Raw genomic sequence first — 16790 nt, forward strand, 5'->3', positions numbered from 1 at the left:
CGCGGGGGTAAGTGAAAAGCCGGCAGCGAAAATAACCCGGGAGAAGCCCGGCCTGGACGCTAATCCCGCTGCCGGCGTCTGCGCGGGGGTAACGTCGTTCCGCGGGGGCTGATCCCGCTCGCACGGCGGCCTCGCGTTCCCCGCGCTGCCGGCACGCGTGATGTTGATGGGACGTGGCACCCAGGTGGCCCCGCAGCGGGGCTGTGACAGGGCCCGTGCTGCCCGGATGAAAGGCTGGAAAGCGTTCTGTAAAGCTTGTCCTGCCTCTGAGCGCTGTCGGTGCTCCGCACAGCATCAGAGCAAAGTAGAATTCTTTGATTTCGTTATTATTATCTTGATTATTAGGATTTCCCCTTTCTGCTATATTTAAGCCTTCCCACCCAGGTAAGGGCTAGGGCATGACGGCCAACTCTTTGGAGCTGGCATTGTAAAAATTATAGGTCTGTCTAGAAAACAAACAAGAGTGATACCAAGTGATGGCCCGGGAGATGGAGGTGGAGGCAGTTTCAGTATAATACTGTGGCAAGTCCCAGCAAGCTCAGTGCAGTGATAAAATACAATTTGCTCTTTGTCGTCCATGTTGTTATTAATTGGCGTTGTTCCCTGGGCTTGCAGTGTGCATTGATTCTTTTTTTTTTTTAAACTAGACAAGATTAGTTGCATTTTACAGAAGTTTTGGAATTTGAAAAAAAATAGGGAGGAAAAAAAAAAACAAATTATCATCTCAATTAAAACATATATATATGTATTTCTATCAAATGCTTCCACATTCATATAAGGTAAACTTGCCTCTTTGACGACTAAAATATTTTAGGAAGAAAATACGTTGTGATTGTCATCTTCAGGGCATTTTCAGTGACGATTTATGGCAGTAGTTTAAAATAAAATTCTTAGTCATTCAGCATTTTAACTGAAAGCTACATGTTATGCAAGCAGTTTATCAAACCCATTGAGCTACCTGCCTAGTAGTAACGCAGCAATAAATAGTGATAGCATTTAAGACCATTTTCATCATTAGTACTGTCAGATCTGATTGAAATATTATGAATGTTAAGGTTAAATATATGAAGGCAATAAATATTGATATGAAGGATGCTCAAGAGAGTTGTGTTTCCCAAGTGGGTCTGGGGGCAGACTTGTTATGATGATGGCTACTGCCAGCTCATTGCATGGCAACAGTTTGAGGGTGGTGTTTGCAAAGCTGGGAGCCAGACAGGAGATTCTGTGCTGCGGTGGAGTTGAACACATGCAATAGAAGGGACACCCTCTGTGCCAGGACCTCCCTCAGCACCCACCAGCTGAAGATAATTGGGGGAGAGTGAAAGCTATATTGTGCTTTGCTATCTCCGTGTTCGCATGCATGCATGCCCTCGCTTTTTCTGTCTGAACCACTTTATCCTGTCAGTCGCTGAGGATGTGCAGGAGTGGACCATGCCACCATGTGGTGCTTTATCAAGGACCAGATCTATGGCCCAAGCATCACCAGGTCACTTATCTTTCAGCTTCCAGAAGGTTTTATAGCGTACCTCAGCAGTAAGAAGAGCTTGTTCCTGTTCACCATCATTATTCCAGTCAAGGCAGAGGCAGCTTTTGAACCCTGCGATGTTCATCTCTGGCTAGTTCAGGTTTGTTTGCTTGTTTTTTCTTTTTATACTTCCCTGGCTGTGAATGAAAGCATCCTCATCACAAAAGGCCTATCTGGCTGACCTTTTGACTAGATGGTGCAGAGGAGAGTGGAAAATGGAGATTAGAGTTCGGCATTGCTCAGCCGGTTCCTCGTGTTCTTCCCTGTAACAAGAACCCCTGAGTTCAGCAGAGGGACTTTCTACATAGTGTAATAGGAGAGAGAAGCACCAAAAAAAGGCAGATACCTAAGACATTTTGAAACTGGGCCAACTGGGCCACTGCGAGCCACTTCACAACTTGGGACACTGAGATAGTGAGGCAGAGGGATCCTCGGAGGGCTTAGTGCCAGTGAGGTTTCTTCTTGAACTGGGAAGAAAGGATGGAAAAGTGTTTTCATAAGTGCTTTCTTCCTCTAAAGATGCAGGTTCACAGCTCTTTTCCACTTGACCTGGAACAGAATTTGACTGTAGCCTGTCTTTTTATGAGGAAAAAAAGGAGGAAAAAGAAATGGGAAAGGCTTTTCTGTTCCTTTGATCCAGCCTTTCCCATGTGGCAGAAATAAGTATTTATGAAAGCAGGAGCCCCAGCCTTGGTTTTCCAGCTCCCACTGATGGTCTGAATCAAAGTGGCAGGGGAGAACCTCTGTCTCAGGGCTGTTTTATGTTGGTGAAGTAAATGCAGAGATTGCCAGTGGAGGAGGCCAAGGAGCATGAAACATGCTGGCATCAGGGCTTTGGTTGAGATGGAGTTCAGCTCAATGCTGGTGCACAGGTGCTTGGGAAGTGTAATGGAAACATATTTCTCCACTGACAGGTCACAGTTAGCCATGAATTTTGAGGATCATGACTGTCAGCCTTGACTGAACAGGCCTCTGTGATGGCAGGCATTCAGCTTTTGATGCTAAAAGCTAGACATCCACTTACTGACTAGTTCTTTCTCTTAATAGGTGCCTAACTTAGAGCCTGTGAGCCTCACCTCTGGGTTTAGGTGTGAATTCTTCTCTCAGTTCCTTTTAATTTCAGTAGAAGTGAGAATTAACTGTCTGTGTTGATTTGTGTGAATTATCTATTTGGAAATAGAAACACACAAATCATCCCAGACCAAACCCACCATAAAATGCAGCATGTATGGTGTCAATACTGTGTGTGCAGGGTTCTGCAAAGGGAGAACAAAGTGCCCTATGAAGCATGTTGCTTGTTTTATATAAAGCGCAAACAATTTATGGAAATAGTATTTCACCAATAATTCAATGTCCAATTATTCACATCTAGAATAATTCCTGAAGTCGGAGAAATAAAACACTGAATGGCTCCATTTAGGAAATCCTTTTGACTCAAGTGCTTTCCTTGAAACAGCAAATAGCTGGATGACCTCAAGCACATATTTAATTGTGCCTTGTAATAAAGTAATATAATTAGCAATTACTTTGGAATGACTTTAATATACTTAACAGCTACTACGGAAATGCATTTATTCAGGAGGCTTTGTTTTCTCTTGACTTCTGTGAGTACAAAATAAACTCTTGTCTGAATGGAGCTCAAACCTGAGTTCCCCAAATTGTTCCTCAGGGCACGTAGAGTGAACAGGCTTGTTCCACAGCAGATCTATAATAGCTATAAGTCTCTCTGTTCTTAGAGGATGAAACTAAGCTTGCAGGAGGGCAAGAAAGGCAACACAAAGCATGCATGCAGTGTGTTGGCTGGGCACACAGGCCAGCACTCCACTCTTTTTTTTTTTTCTTTTTTTTCCTCCTTTATCTTTTTTTTCCCCAGTACTACTTGGTAGCACCAGTTTGGTGGTATTCACCTGTGTATCACTTTGTAGTCGTTCACATTCTGCTGGCAGCAGAAACGTGGAACAGGTGGGCAGCTCTGTCTTAAAAATAATAGACTTGAACAGAAGGCTGTATGTGCATACTTTCCTTACAAATAATTACATGTTAATTGGAAAGCTTTCAAATAAATAATGAACTGTACAAAGGAAGCAAAAAGGAGAAGCAGACTAAGCTTCAAGAGGAGTAATAGGACAGTGATTGAATGAAAAGACTGATATTCCCTTAAGTTTAGTGGCAGAGAATAAATCAATAAATTAGCTTACATGTTGGAAACCAGATTCATATAATTCTGTTACCTCTGCTGAGGAAAGCAGCAATCCCTTTTCGTAATTCCCAGTCCACGGTGCAGGAATATCATGTGGTTTGCATAGACAACTATGTGGTTATTTTATTTCCCTGCCAATGCTAAAGAGCTCAGCCTTGTCCAAAGTCTGTTCCCTTGCTTTGCGTTCTGGTGTCTATATCTCTGAAATTGCCTGCTATTCAGGCAATGCTATACCAGGCACGTGCATCACCACGGATGAGGCGGCTGAGAAAATGCTGTAATCTTTTTAGTGAAGCCCATTTTGATGTGCTCAGAAGGGCTTACTAGGCAGTAGCACGTGGGCTTACCTGGGGAAGAAATAGTGCCATCGCTGGAGCATGTCACTGCACTAACCCTGTCCCATTTTCCTCCAGTTCACTCATCCCACAGGGAACCAAACCTGACAGCATCAAGCAAGTGTAGAAAGCAACTCTGTTCCCAATGCTGCACATTTATTTTCCTCTGCACTTGCAAGGTCCCCTGATCCCACATCCCTCTCTAGCTACTCACTCTAACCATGGGAATAAAACCTGCCCCTGGGATGGCTGAAGGCTTGCTCTAGGCATCAAGCCGTGTCTCTGTATGGTGCAGTTTAAATCAGCTGTGCAGGGAGCAGAGCAAGGGCAGCAAATTATGCAAGAAAAAGATCTTCATCCTGGCACAGGCATATTCAGGAAAAGAACTGTAGCGCAGCTATTTCGTGTTCTGGTTCCAAAGAGAGGCAATTAGGAATCTAACCCAGGCATGAACAATTCAATTTCTGCTGCCTGGTTTTTATATGGTCCCTGGAAAGTGTTCTGGGGATCTGCTGGAGCCAAGCATGCAGTTTGGCTCCAGGATGTCGCAGGAGTAGGGAAGTGGACAGACACATGTCCTGGTACCTGCAGCCCTCGCTTAGCACATCTGCTTTGCTTTCCACGATGTAACCCCCGTGGGGACCTCTCATGGGCAAGTGCAGTAAATGTACTGACCAAACTTATGGTTTGACCTAGGTGCTAAAATGTGCTACTCAGTTAAAAAAAGAGGTCAAATCACATGCTGAATTTGAAGCACCAGTGGCATCGCTAGTGTGAACAGTCAAGCTTTCTGGTTCAGCTGGTTCAGTTTGATACACTTCACCATGCTCCCAACCCATACATATAAACAGGTAGTGGGAGATGAAAGGAAAACTGCCAAATTACAGTGATCTCAAGGAGTCACCACACCTCCTAATTCTCTAATTAATTTATTTTTTCTGGAAGCTTGAGAGACCTTTGTTGGCGCAAGAAGGAAACCCATAGAAGTAGTTTGGTGTGTATAGAACAAATGGGGAAAGGATAATGCCCTAACCATGGAACAGCATTTAACGTGTCTGGAATAGTATTGAGTTGTGCATGTTACTAGAAAAATACATGTTTAAGGTGTGCTATCCTTTTAAAAGGCATATATCTCAAAGTATGGGCATAGTTGGGCATAGTAGTTATTTCTGCATCTTTGATTCAGCACTTAAGAGCTTTGCAGTACACAACACAACCTGGAAAACTGGGTGCGTACAAGTGTAATTTCTGCCAATGTTGACTTGAGAATTTACTGTTGTTTATCCTGGCTTTACTATGCTTAGAAATTTGTGAAGTCTCTACGGTAGAACTGTCCAACCTAAACACCAGGTTGTCACTTGGTATGCCATGGTGTGATGATCACAGTGTAAAAAACCACAGTTTTTGTGGTCACAGTTTATGTTACTCATTTGGTGCATTGGTGTCATCAGCATACCACAAAGGTAAATTAGATTCAATTATTACTTACTCTGAGTTGTTTTGTAGTATAGCTGTGAAGTACCATTTTCCCAAAGTTTCCTATTCTGGCTAGAGTGTGCAGATGAATCTCTCTTTGAGTGTTGACAAGAGGTTGGTGTAGAGATGTCTACACCCCTGTGCTTTCCAGGGATGTATTGAAGCCTCTCTGCTCTTTCATAGTGCTTTTCTTCAGAATTTTTATAAAAGTTAGTTACTACTTTCGTTTTCTTTCAGTTCCATTTTCCACCAATCTGCTTCATTTCATGTAGCAACCATATCAGATTGGAGAAGTCAAGCATTTCTGGATCACATCAGAATTGTAATGGGCGAGATACCAAATAGGATTGAAGCATGCAGAAAACAAAGATGAAGATTCAGCAGTAGCCTGCTTCCTTTCCAGTTGGCCCCACATCACTGCCCTTCTTGGCTGCTTCCTCCATGATAGGTGGCCAGGATTCTAAAGAAGGAGATGATCCCTTTTTTTCCCTAAGCGAACTGTAACTTTACTGAATCAGGGAAATCACATTAGAATTACGCTGAGGATGATGTATCCTAGATGGTTGGGTCCTCAGATACGTAGAGGAACACTCAGTGAGTCAGCCCTGCAATTTTTGGTGGAGTAGGTCTATTCCGGTGTGTGGGTGTTCGCAGAACAATTACGTAAGTGTCAGGGTAGCAAGGAACTTTTGACATTTCTGGCAGCTTAACTAAGTTCTTTTCAGTCAAAAATATTCTAATTGTTGCTCTCTTGCATTAAACACACATCATTGCCTTAAATGGATTTGGAGGGTTTGGGGCATTTTTTGAAGCATCAGTTGTCAGGGCAAGATATTGGAGCAGTTTTATTCTTGAGAAAACAGGAGATTTTTCACAGTTACAGTGAGACGAACATTTGTGAAAACCGTTTTAAATCATATAAGAGGGTGCGAAAGTTGCCATGCCATATGCCTGGAATTTACTATGTTAGAGCTAATTGCTGCCACCGAATGTAAGGGCCCGTCAGCTTTTTCATCATCACACCCACCTCGACACCTTTTTTTAAATTTATTTTTAGTTTTTTTAACTTTTTTGCCTATATAGTTTTTGGGCTGCAGAATGATAGTGCAACCTCTATGCTACCTCCTGACATGCCTTACATCCTATATTCAAGGTGAATAGGTTAGGCAAGGTTAGGCACCCCATGACATATGGCAGATTAAGTTTCAAGGCAACTGCTCTTCTACATGTATTACACAGGGAAACAAGGAAAACTGGTTTGCCTCCCAAGAGCAAGATACCTAAACTAGTCAGGCTAAATCAGTGTCCAAGTGACATTTTCAGGGAAGATTTCTCTTGAAAGATCAAGTAGGAAAGAAACAAAACCTGTATAATTGTAATAATAACTGTATCTTGATCCAAGCTGTGCCTTTACAATCAAAAGCCTCCCATCAAACTAGCCAATGAATTTTATTTTTTTTTTTCTTGGTTAAGTATTAAGTATATAATCACTCTTTCAAGTGATCATGACCTTGAAACACTGTCTGTTCTTCTACATGATACCATAACGAGGTAAGTCATAAATCTGAATGGTACTGGGCATCCAGCTGACATGCCTGAGTGATCAACCAGGAAAACAACATTAGTCTGTGGCTGCTGGGTAGTCAAGGAAAGAACTTTAGGAAGTTTTTCACCTGAAAAAGTAGATTTCCTGGAGTCAGCCCCAGAGAAGGGCTATGTTACTTGCTCTCTGGAAATGGAGGCAGAACAGGATCCATGTGTAGGTGCTTGCATACATTGGCATTGTTAGCAAATCCTTACGTAGATTGAAGTATGTGAGATGAGTGACAGTACATGGTGAGGAATCTGTGTTAACCTGTGTTCTTTGAGTTCCAACTCATTTATTTTTGGACAGCAATTTTCCCAATTAGTGAGGACAACTTAAGCCTGGATGTTCCAGCTTACTAATATATACTTCACACCAGCTCAGACTCTTAGCATAAGGGGGTTCATTTTATCGCTTGCCTCTGATATTAGCAGACTCAAAGTTTGAATCTGCTGTTGCTGCAGTTGTCCAACTGCTTCTCCAAAAATTGGAAAATTCTGGAGATCTGCAGTGTGAATCCGTAGCCTTATATCATTCACAGACTGGTGGACTGAAGGAATTCATTGTTCTGATGTGGGCAGGAGGAACTGCTTAAATCCAATGAGCAAAAACAAAGGGACTTTCAGTGCCTCATATTTCCTCTCCAGGATCTGTGCAAAGTAAATAAAGGAACTAAGTCTTCTGCAGTGAGTGCTCAGGATGAGAGCACTCCTCACTATAGTCCAGTGCTTTCAACTGCCACCCGTGTCAATTCACGTAGTTACTCAGAGAAAATTGGAGGCAAATAAACATGAGTTCTTGCATACCATAGCTCTCTATGCTCACTGATAAAATTTGTCTCTCTTAGGTTCAGATGCAGACTAATTATTTTAAAATAATTGCTCCCACTCCTTTGAGACTCATTGAGAACACACACAATGCTTCTGCTACATCAGGTGGGCACAAACTCTTACTCTGCGCAAGGGGAGGTCACCTACCTGCATTGCTCAGCTTCTAAGCACTGACAGCCAGGGCTCCTCAGTGTACAACAGGACATTTTCTTTGAAGGATTTTGTTAGCTGGTACTTTTTTTTTTTTTTCCCCTTGAAAATTCTCAAAAATAAATGTGTGAAGGCTACATTATTAATATTAAAGCTTAGAGATATACTGCTATGGGAAAACGCTGATTACAATCTTCTAATTGTCAGATGCAAATCTGCCGCTCTCCATTGAGGAAGTATCACTTGATTCAATCACTTGGCTGCTCTTTGTCTCAGCTGAGTAAGACGATCGGTATTCTCAAGCTACCAACTGGACTGGAAACAAATAGAGCAGCAGATATTCTGGTTCTAGTCAGTAGACAATTGTAGGTAAATTGACCCAATTCTCTTCATTTATATGTTCCATAATAAATAACAACTGTAACATTAAAGTAGTAGCAAGGAACAATAGCAAAATTCACAATTAGAATAACAGCGGTCTGTGCAGCAAAACCCATTTTAAATGGCAGTGCCTCACCTCCCCGTGAGTGGTGTTAAAGCAGTTTTTTTTAAGATTAGCTGACATAATAAGGGCATCAGCAGTGCCTGGGATAGGACCCAAGATGTTGATTGTCTATTTTCTTTTATAAGCATAGTCCACATTGATTTTGCAACTGAGTCACTGCAAAAATATATTGCTTTAGAAGGCAAATGAGGCCAAAATTACAGAGAAATTAACCAAAAGCTTTTTATTCTCAGGGCTTGGAATCGATCAGGGGCGATGATAATCCATTAAGCTGCATTCAGCACATCTCTTTTAGAAAGATGGAGAAAATGAACCTCTGACCACAGAGAACAGAGCTGAGATGGGGAAGACATGCTGGGAGGATCAGGTCCAGCTCTGGCACAGTGAGGCCGAAGCAGGGGTTACAAGGTGACGCCAACGCTTTCCCTACATCAGCCTCTGTCCTGTAGGTCTGTGCAGCTCCAGCCCCGTGCCTCTTATCTGACTCCTTCAGAGATTTTCTCCAACGGTTTCTTAGCATCACATCCATGTTCTTCTGAAATTTCTCATGTTTTCAGGGTTTTCATAAGAACACGTGGCCAGTATTTACTATGGAGTGGCGCTTGGGCCAGGGTGAATTTTACCTTCCAAGAATTGGGGATTTTAACTGACACAATCCAAAGATCATGTCAAAGAATTTTTTTTTGCCCTGCTGTCAGTGACATTTGCAAGTGATGGAAAACTATCCATATGGCTAAACAGACTATCTCCACTCCCCCACAAGTAGTGACTTAGAGGAAGAAAGAAATATGCATCCTGATCATCTGTTTTGTAACAGGATATTTATCTCAAGCTTTCAAGAATTTCATTATTCTTCATGGGGAGGAGGGGAACGGGCACTAAGGCAGAATCTGTAATAGATTATTGATGCTGGGATGTGAGTAAGCTGGGGCAGGAAACCTGCCTGAGCCCTGCTATTACCCACGGAGAGGGGTTGTGGGCCTGTGATAACACCGGGTGGAGAAAGAAGAAGAGGCATTTTTACCATAGTCAGTTTGGAGTCCAAGAAGAATAAATGAGTTTTGAAAAAATCTGAGGGTCCTGAGAAAAGAAGGGAGGGGGACATCTTTAATGCATAGGAAGAGAGGACTGTTTAGAATGGAGACCAGGGACAAGGCTGTAAATCCATTTCTGCAGACATATCTGGGAGAGTTCACCCTGTTGAGCTGCACGGAGATTGAATCTCAGCTCTGTGCCTCTAGTCCAGTTAAAGCAAATGGCTTAACTGACCTGCACCATCCCAGTGTCTGTGGCCATCTGAAAATGACCTCATTTGAACTTCGGTTCTGAACTAAGGTACATTAAAATTACAAAGCTCTTTGCTTCCAGTCAGGACTTCCAGGGTTGGTATTAATAGCTTTGGTGAGCTGTAGTCCATTGATTTAAAGCACCTGTGCTTCTGCAAGTCAGGACTTCATCAATTTTTTTATCACTTACACAGGAAGAGTGCTGGGCTTAATGCTATTTATCCAGCTGGACATATTGACTTTGACTTAGGAGATCAAAGCATTTGGGTTAGGGATTGTGTAACATCTTCGTATAAGAACTGTCAGGGGTAAATTTACCAAAGGCTGAAGCTTTGATTGATGATCATTTTGCAGGAATGTTCAGCATAAGGAAGTACATAATAGACCGTTTCTCTTGATGGACCTGCAAGCCACACCACCTTTAAATATACATATTTTGAAACACATTTCATCACCTTCTGGAACATAACAGTACACAAAAAAACTCTGGAAGGCACCTTCGAAAGCGAGTTTTCCCTATGTGAGTAAATGGCCCCAAGGAGGTGGCCCAAGACCCCTTAGAATGTGGGAGCCAGTAAGGAGAATGCATTAGTTGTCTTTTTTTATTATTTGCTGTTTGTAATAGCAGTACTCCCCAGCGGATAGGAGGCGGGAAAGTGCGAGCTCCAGAGCTCACAGATTCAGTTCTCTGCTCCAGAGCAGCAACACAAGCTGGCATACAGTGAGGCCTTCCTCTTGGGAGAGGTAAAAGAGACTGGACTTCTGGTCCCAGCTTAGGGAAAGGCATGCCACCTTCTGTGGAATTATTTTCCCCATCTATTAATATGTGGAGGATACTAAATATGCTTGTTAAACACGCAAGCATTTTTTATCACCGATCGTTGGTGTTTATTTACATCTAACTTTTAAAATGCATGTCACTGGCCACCAGCTTGGAAGTGGGACTAGCTAAGAGGTGCTAGCTGCCCTCCCATGATCAAGAATATTTTCTACCAAAAGGCTAATTTCCTATTTCTGTTTCAAAGTAAGCCATGCAGGATGCCTGTCACAGCCTTACTGTAATTTAAAAAACAGCAGTCCCCTCATCACAGGAGGTGTTGGCTACATGGATGCACTCTTGTTAGCTGCCCTTGCTACAGTTATAGGAGGCATGTACAGAATTCAAACAGGTGGAATATGGCAGAGAATTGTCTAAGCTTTTCTCTCAGCATTAAATTTAAAGCCAACAAGCTATATAGGATTAGACTAGCATTATAACTGTCCATCCATGGGTTTTAGAGCCACATAGAGCATTGTCTCGATCCCTGGAGGCATTCAAGAAATGTTTAGATATTATACTGAGAGATATGGTTTAGTGGGAAATATTGGTGATAGGTGAATGGTTGGACTGGACGGTCTTGGAGGTATTTTCCAACCTTGGTTATTCTGTAATTCTATGATTGTTGCCATGTGCTTCTTTCAGCAAGGTGCTCTGAGTGCAGACCCTGCCCAGCAGCACTGTTCTGGCTGGTCCCCTCCCAACATCTGCAGCCAGCCTGCTCCCACCCGTAGAGGAAAGGGCACTGTCAGCGGTGGGAAGGGGGCTGGTTGCTGCCGCCACTCTGTCTGCAACTCATTGCCTTCGTCCTGAGTGTGCCACAGTGGCTTTTCCTTTCTTTACTTTCTTCCTTTTTTTTTTTTTTTAAATTCTGCAAACAAACAAACACAACCTACATAAATGGGGTGCGGACTACGTGGCTCAAGGACTCAGGATGATTAAAAGCAGGAGCCATACAGAGACATCCAGAAATGATTGTTTTTAACAAGACAGGAACTTTGTCTGAAAACAGGATGACCTGCTACAAAAGACGCCAACAAATCCCCGTAGAGCTTTAGAAAAAACAAGCAGGCGCCTGAGTGTGCTTTAAAAAAAAAAAATCCAGCCTGGTAATAAAAAGGCATGTAAGGGTAAACAGGAAAAGAGCACTCCACACTGCAAGCAGCCCGGAGGAGGAAAGGCTGGGAAGAGAGCTGATCTGAAAACCTGATATGGAAACCAAAGAGAACGATTTCTTCATATCCCTGGTACAAACTCCCTGTGCAAACACAATGTCGGGGCAGCTGTGAGCAGCACTTCCCTACTGGTTTCACTGTGCCTTCCTTCCAGTCCTTTCCAGTGAAGGCTGTGGGACAGCAACAGGCGCTCCACAGGTGGTGTTGGTTTGCATTTCAGACTTCCACGAAACAGTTTTTTTCTAGTGCAAAACTTTATTTCCTGAAGGTAAAATGATTGCAGTTCAGCCCACCTGTGTTGCATTTACACAGCTCTCTCCCAGTTTTAGCATGAATCTCTTGACATCTGTTGTGTTTTCCGCTAAGCGTTGGCTCCGTAAGTCTTGTTGAATTTTAAAATCAAATGCTGATTTGAAAAATTAGGATATTGATAGACTTCATCATGCTGACAACCCCTGCTTGTTGGCAGTATCTGCAGACTCAGCTCCTAGGAAGTTTTCCCATCATGGCCTGCATGCCATCAGCTAGAGACCCATGACAGCGGCCATCATGGTACATACTGCAAGCTTCTGTGCAGCAGCTATCCCCTTTGTTGTGCTCCGAAGTCGAGCACTGCCTCAGCACTGAAATGACAGCCTGTCACAGCCTATGCTAACATGTGGCCAGAAGCAGCTTCTACAGCAGCTGTACAACCCATGACTGGAAGAGGTCCAGCCCTCAGGCACAGAAGGGCAGACCAGTGGTGTGGCTTCCTGCCGCTGCATGGCCACAGTTGGCCCTGAGGTGGCTCCTCCTGAAGGAGGATCCTGAAGAAATGCTGCATTCCTGACAACTTCCATGGCCTCACAGGAATCAGCGTGAGTTTCAGAGAAGCTTCTGGATCCCTTTCCTCAGGAGTAGCCCTAAATTCCTGGCAATACGTGTCACGTGCTATCTTTGTCTCCTGTGGGGCCCTGTGTCCTTTGGTGCTTGGCTGCCACTGGTGCCAGGTGGTGCCCAGAGAGGCACTGGTGCTCCTGGGAGGGGAAGAGGGGAAGAAGGCTCATGTGCATGAGCTCTTCAGATGATGGAAAAGACATAAGCATCCACCCTTTTCTGAGTATTGCCTGAAGACTGAGGAGGAGCTGCTTGTCCTTAGCCATGGCTGGCTGCTCCAGAGCTCCCAGCCTGCTGGTGGCCTCTGAGGAAGATGGGATGTGGTTTTGTGGGTCAGGTATCTCCATTTAGTGTACTCCAGATCAGAGTCCATTTTCCCTAAGTAAGCAAGGAAAAGACAGCAGCCTGTACTTTCCCTTTCTGAAGATGTCAGCATGTCTCTGCCCCAAGGCTCTGTCCCCTTTAGGAGTAATGCCTTCTGCACATGGGACCACTCATAGTCACGCTGTGCCAAGACCCTGGGTGCTCAGTGCCCTGCAGAGAACCTCCTGTCCTGTCCTGGCTTAGGGGAGAGCTGGGTTCAAGCTTTCTCAGGTAACCCCATGGGCATGGGTTTCTATAGTCACTGCATCAGTATAAAATAAACTTGCATTTTCTTCTTTCCTGTTGTATCAGTAAAGGTTGATCATGTGATTTCCCATAGAACATATTATTGATCATTTTCCACGGCCTGCAGCGCCCTTCAGCACTGTACTACTTAACAATAATAATTATAGAGTCAATACAATGATCAGGGAAATTTCCAATTTCCACGAAGTGAAATTAAAACTAAATGAATTTTTATTATGCTCAAGATGGATAGCAATGTCAGCTGCTTTGTCCATTGGTTTCATAATTAGCAGAGTCTCACATGCATGATCAATAGCATGTGACACTAGTATCTAAAGGAGCATGCTTTGTTTTGCATATATATCTTCCAACCTACCCATGCATACAGAACATAAAACCTCTTTGCTAGTGTGTATGTGAACATTCCTATAGAAGGATCCAGAGAACTTTGTTCTTACAAGATGTTTGTGTCTTCTTTGGACAAAGAAAGACATAATTTCACCTGCATTGGTCTAAAAAAATATAATTCTAAGTAAACATGTCAAAGTGGTCATGACTTGATTTTAAAAAGATGGTAAAGCAAGTGCAGAAGATATGTAAATAGATCACTGGAGGGGAAAAGAAATAATTTCTTCTCCGCAAGAAAGAGATGCTTAAACTCTTCACTGAAATGAATTCAAATTGGGCAAGATATCTCAGGTCTCCAATTCATCTCACAAATTGCCGAAGGAGCAGAACAGAAACAGCATCACTGAAGATCTAGCATGGAAGAAAACATTTCATTAATGTTTAAAGAAATGGCAAGTTCAGGGCAGTTGCTTATATTTCTGCATTGTTTTTTCCTCCATCACTTTATAAAGAATAAAAGGTAGTAGCTTCTGTTTGTTACTTTTTATTAGAATGGTAGACCCTATGAGCCTTTCTGTGTATGTGTTAGTGGACATTTAACTCTCATCAATTACTCATTCACCCCAGACTCTTGTGAAGGAGTCATGGAGAATTGATGCCCATAGAGCAGGACAACTTATTCTTTAATAATGAGTGATGAAGTCATGTGCTATTTTGGTTCTGCCTAGCGGGATCTCTAGCTTGGCCAAGCACTGCTCCCTCAGCAGCTGCCATCTCTGTGCCCTGCACATGCCTGGAAACACACACTTTCTTCACAGACAAAAAAGGCCATTCATATCAGCTGTTCTGCTGTAAGAAGTTCCTTGTTTGGAGCAATAGAGGCATGGCCTCTTTGCAATGCTACCAGCTCTTCAGGGAGATACTGTTATCCATTATGGCCTGCAAAGGAGATGGGGAGGTCCAGCCTGGTGCTGGCATGGAGGGAAAGTCCTTGTCTTAAAAAATTTGTTCTTTTTTCAGTAATCACTCAGTCACTCAATTGAAGGAAAATACTGGAATATTAGTAGGATAGCTATCATGTTCTGTAGAGGGACTTCAAGCCAGACAGCACAGGACTAGTTTGATTTTACGCCAGTTGCTTTTGGTGGAGAAAAAAATGCATCTGGGATTCTGCATCTTTAGCTGTCAGTAGTGCAGAAGCAAACCATAGCAGAGCTTGTGCCAAACGCATGCTGAGGAGCTCTGAGTTAGGAGAGATGATGTTCCAAAGAGATTGTTTCAAAGAAGCTCTTCTTTGTATTTCAAATTGCCACAGATTTTTTTTGTTTCTCACTCCAGCTATTATTTTGCATCATCTTTGCCATATGGAAGAAAGGAATGATGCTGTTCTGATCTGCTGCCATAAAAATATGAAATGTTATTTGTGTGATATTCAGAGCAGATTAGAACTGGAAATTTCCATTTAGTGGGATTTTTAACATGTTGAAATTAGTTTACTTTTCAATCTAGACAAGCTACAGTAGTGTCAAGTTCTTCTAAATTTAAGAGATCCTCTACTACTCAGATTTGTAAAATGCATACAGGTTTCATTAATCTCTACAAACAACGCTTTGGAGGAAGGTGTTCTACCATCTAAATTCTTAAAATATTCCGTGGCGAGGACTCTCAGAGACCATCATCACTGGTCTTGCTTCTCCCTCTTGATCACTGACATTTGGGAATAGAACACGAAAAAGTGTTTTCAGCAAATCCAACATTAAAGCACACTAGTGCATCGAATTAAAAAAAGAAATACTGTGAAGGTGTTAGCTACAGGGAAAGGGTTAACATCTCTCCAGTGATATGTGTCATCTCTGATCTGCCATTCTGGAGCAGCAAGACATGACAATAGAACAGTCAATATATGGGTTACTACATTAAGTATCTGTTTTCCTAACATTACAAGATGACACATGGATTTCCTTTACAGGAGGCTGGATACTCATGGTGATGGAAATATTAGAGACAGCGCAGGTGGAACTGCCTCTGATTTTCACAGTAGGTTTAGTTATGGTTGCATTACCCTACCAGCATGCTGGCTGCAGAGGAGACACACACACTGTGATAGCATTAGTGCTGTAGAGCTCGGAGAAGAGCCAGTCAAGGTGTAGGGCTGAGGCATCAACAGACGTCTGTAGATAGCCTGGGTTTCTCTGCTCTTGCAGGCACTTTCACTGTCAGGAGAGACTCACATCCCAGTCAGCTCTACATAGAGCTGATGGTGTTGGGCTCAGCTTTGAAGCCATTCTTCGTGACTTGTCCATCTCTGGTGACAGCACAAGCGTATTTGTATGGTGCTTCCCCCCAGCCAACTAGTCCTGCTGGGCTGGAGTGAGCTGCAGGAATCATTGTCCCCAGGGCACCGTTTGACCCCTTCACACAGCAACAGCCCAGACCCCAAGATGAGAAACAGCCTCAGTGAGAGCAGCTGGCAGCATTACACCTCTGTAAGAATTAGGCAGACAAGTCTGTTGCTCTTATAAAGGCGTTTTTTTTTTTTTTTTTAGTAGGGGAGATTGGACTTTGTATTAAGGAGTTTATGTACTGTGACTTGGAGTATGCCAGCCCAGTTCCTAATGGGGGCAGCTTCTTGCCCTCTTCCTTCTTCATTCCTTAATCTGACATCAGCAGTGCCAGATGGAAAGATGCAAAGCAGAATGTGAGAAGATTTATTAGACTACGAAAACAATGCACCAAAAGCAAAAACAACAAGCAGCTAGCATAGGATTGTATGCACTTGCATTTTGAGTGCTTATAGTTTCACAATACCAGTTTCTGAGGCATTCGATATGCAAAATGCAACTTATGGCCTTTCCTGGTATGAAAATCAGAACATTTTCTAAGTTTCTTGGCTCTGTAATGGCAAGTTGCTGTTAACTAGACAAAGTGATGTAATAAGTGGGAAGTGATAAGTGAGGAAACAATAATAGGGCTCGGGCATGTAGATGGATGGGTTTCCACCACAGAGAAGGGTCAAATGTATCTTGTTCAGTCCAAAACGGCACCTAAGTTGTTGCTGTCCAGTGTCACCACT

At 43.0% G+C, this 16790-nt stretch overlaps 1 long non-coding RNA gene across 1 annotated transcript; it reads left to right on the forward strand.

The window, feature by feature from the left end:
- Nucleotides 1-691: 691 nt before the first annotated feature.
- On the forward strand, nt 692-14248 carry LOC109366554. Its single transcript, XR_004160049.1, has 2 exons — nt 692-1625; nt 8840-14248. It is a non-coding gene; the product is annotated as an uncharacterized LOC109366554 (long non-coding RNA).
- Nucleotides 14249-16790: the final 2542 nt, after the last annotated feature.

This window comes from Meleagris gallopavo, chromosome 1 (genome assembly GCF_000146605.3).
Source record: "Meleagris gallopavo isolate NT-WF06-2002-E0010 breed Aviagen turkey brand Nicholas breeding stock chromosome 1, Turkey_5.1, whole genome shotgun sequence".
NCBI lineage: Eukaryota > Metazoa > Chordata > Aves > Galliformes > Phasianidae > Meleagris > Meleagris gallopavo.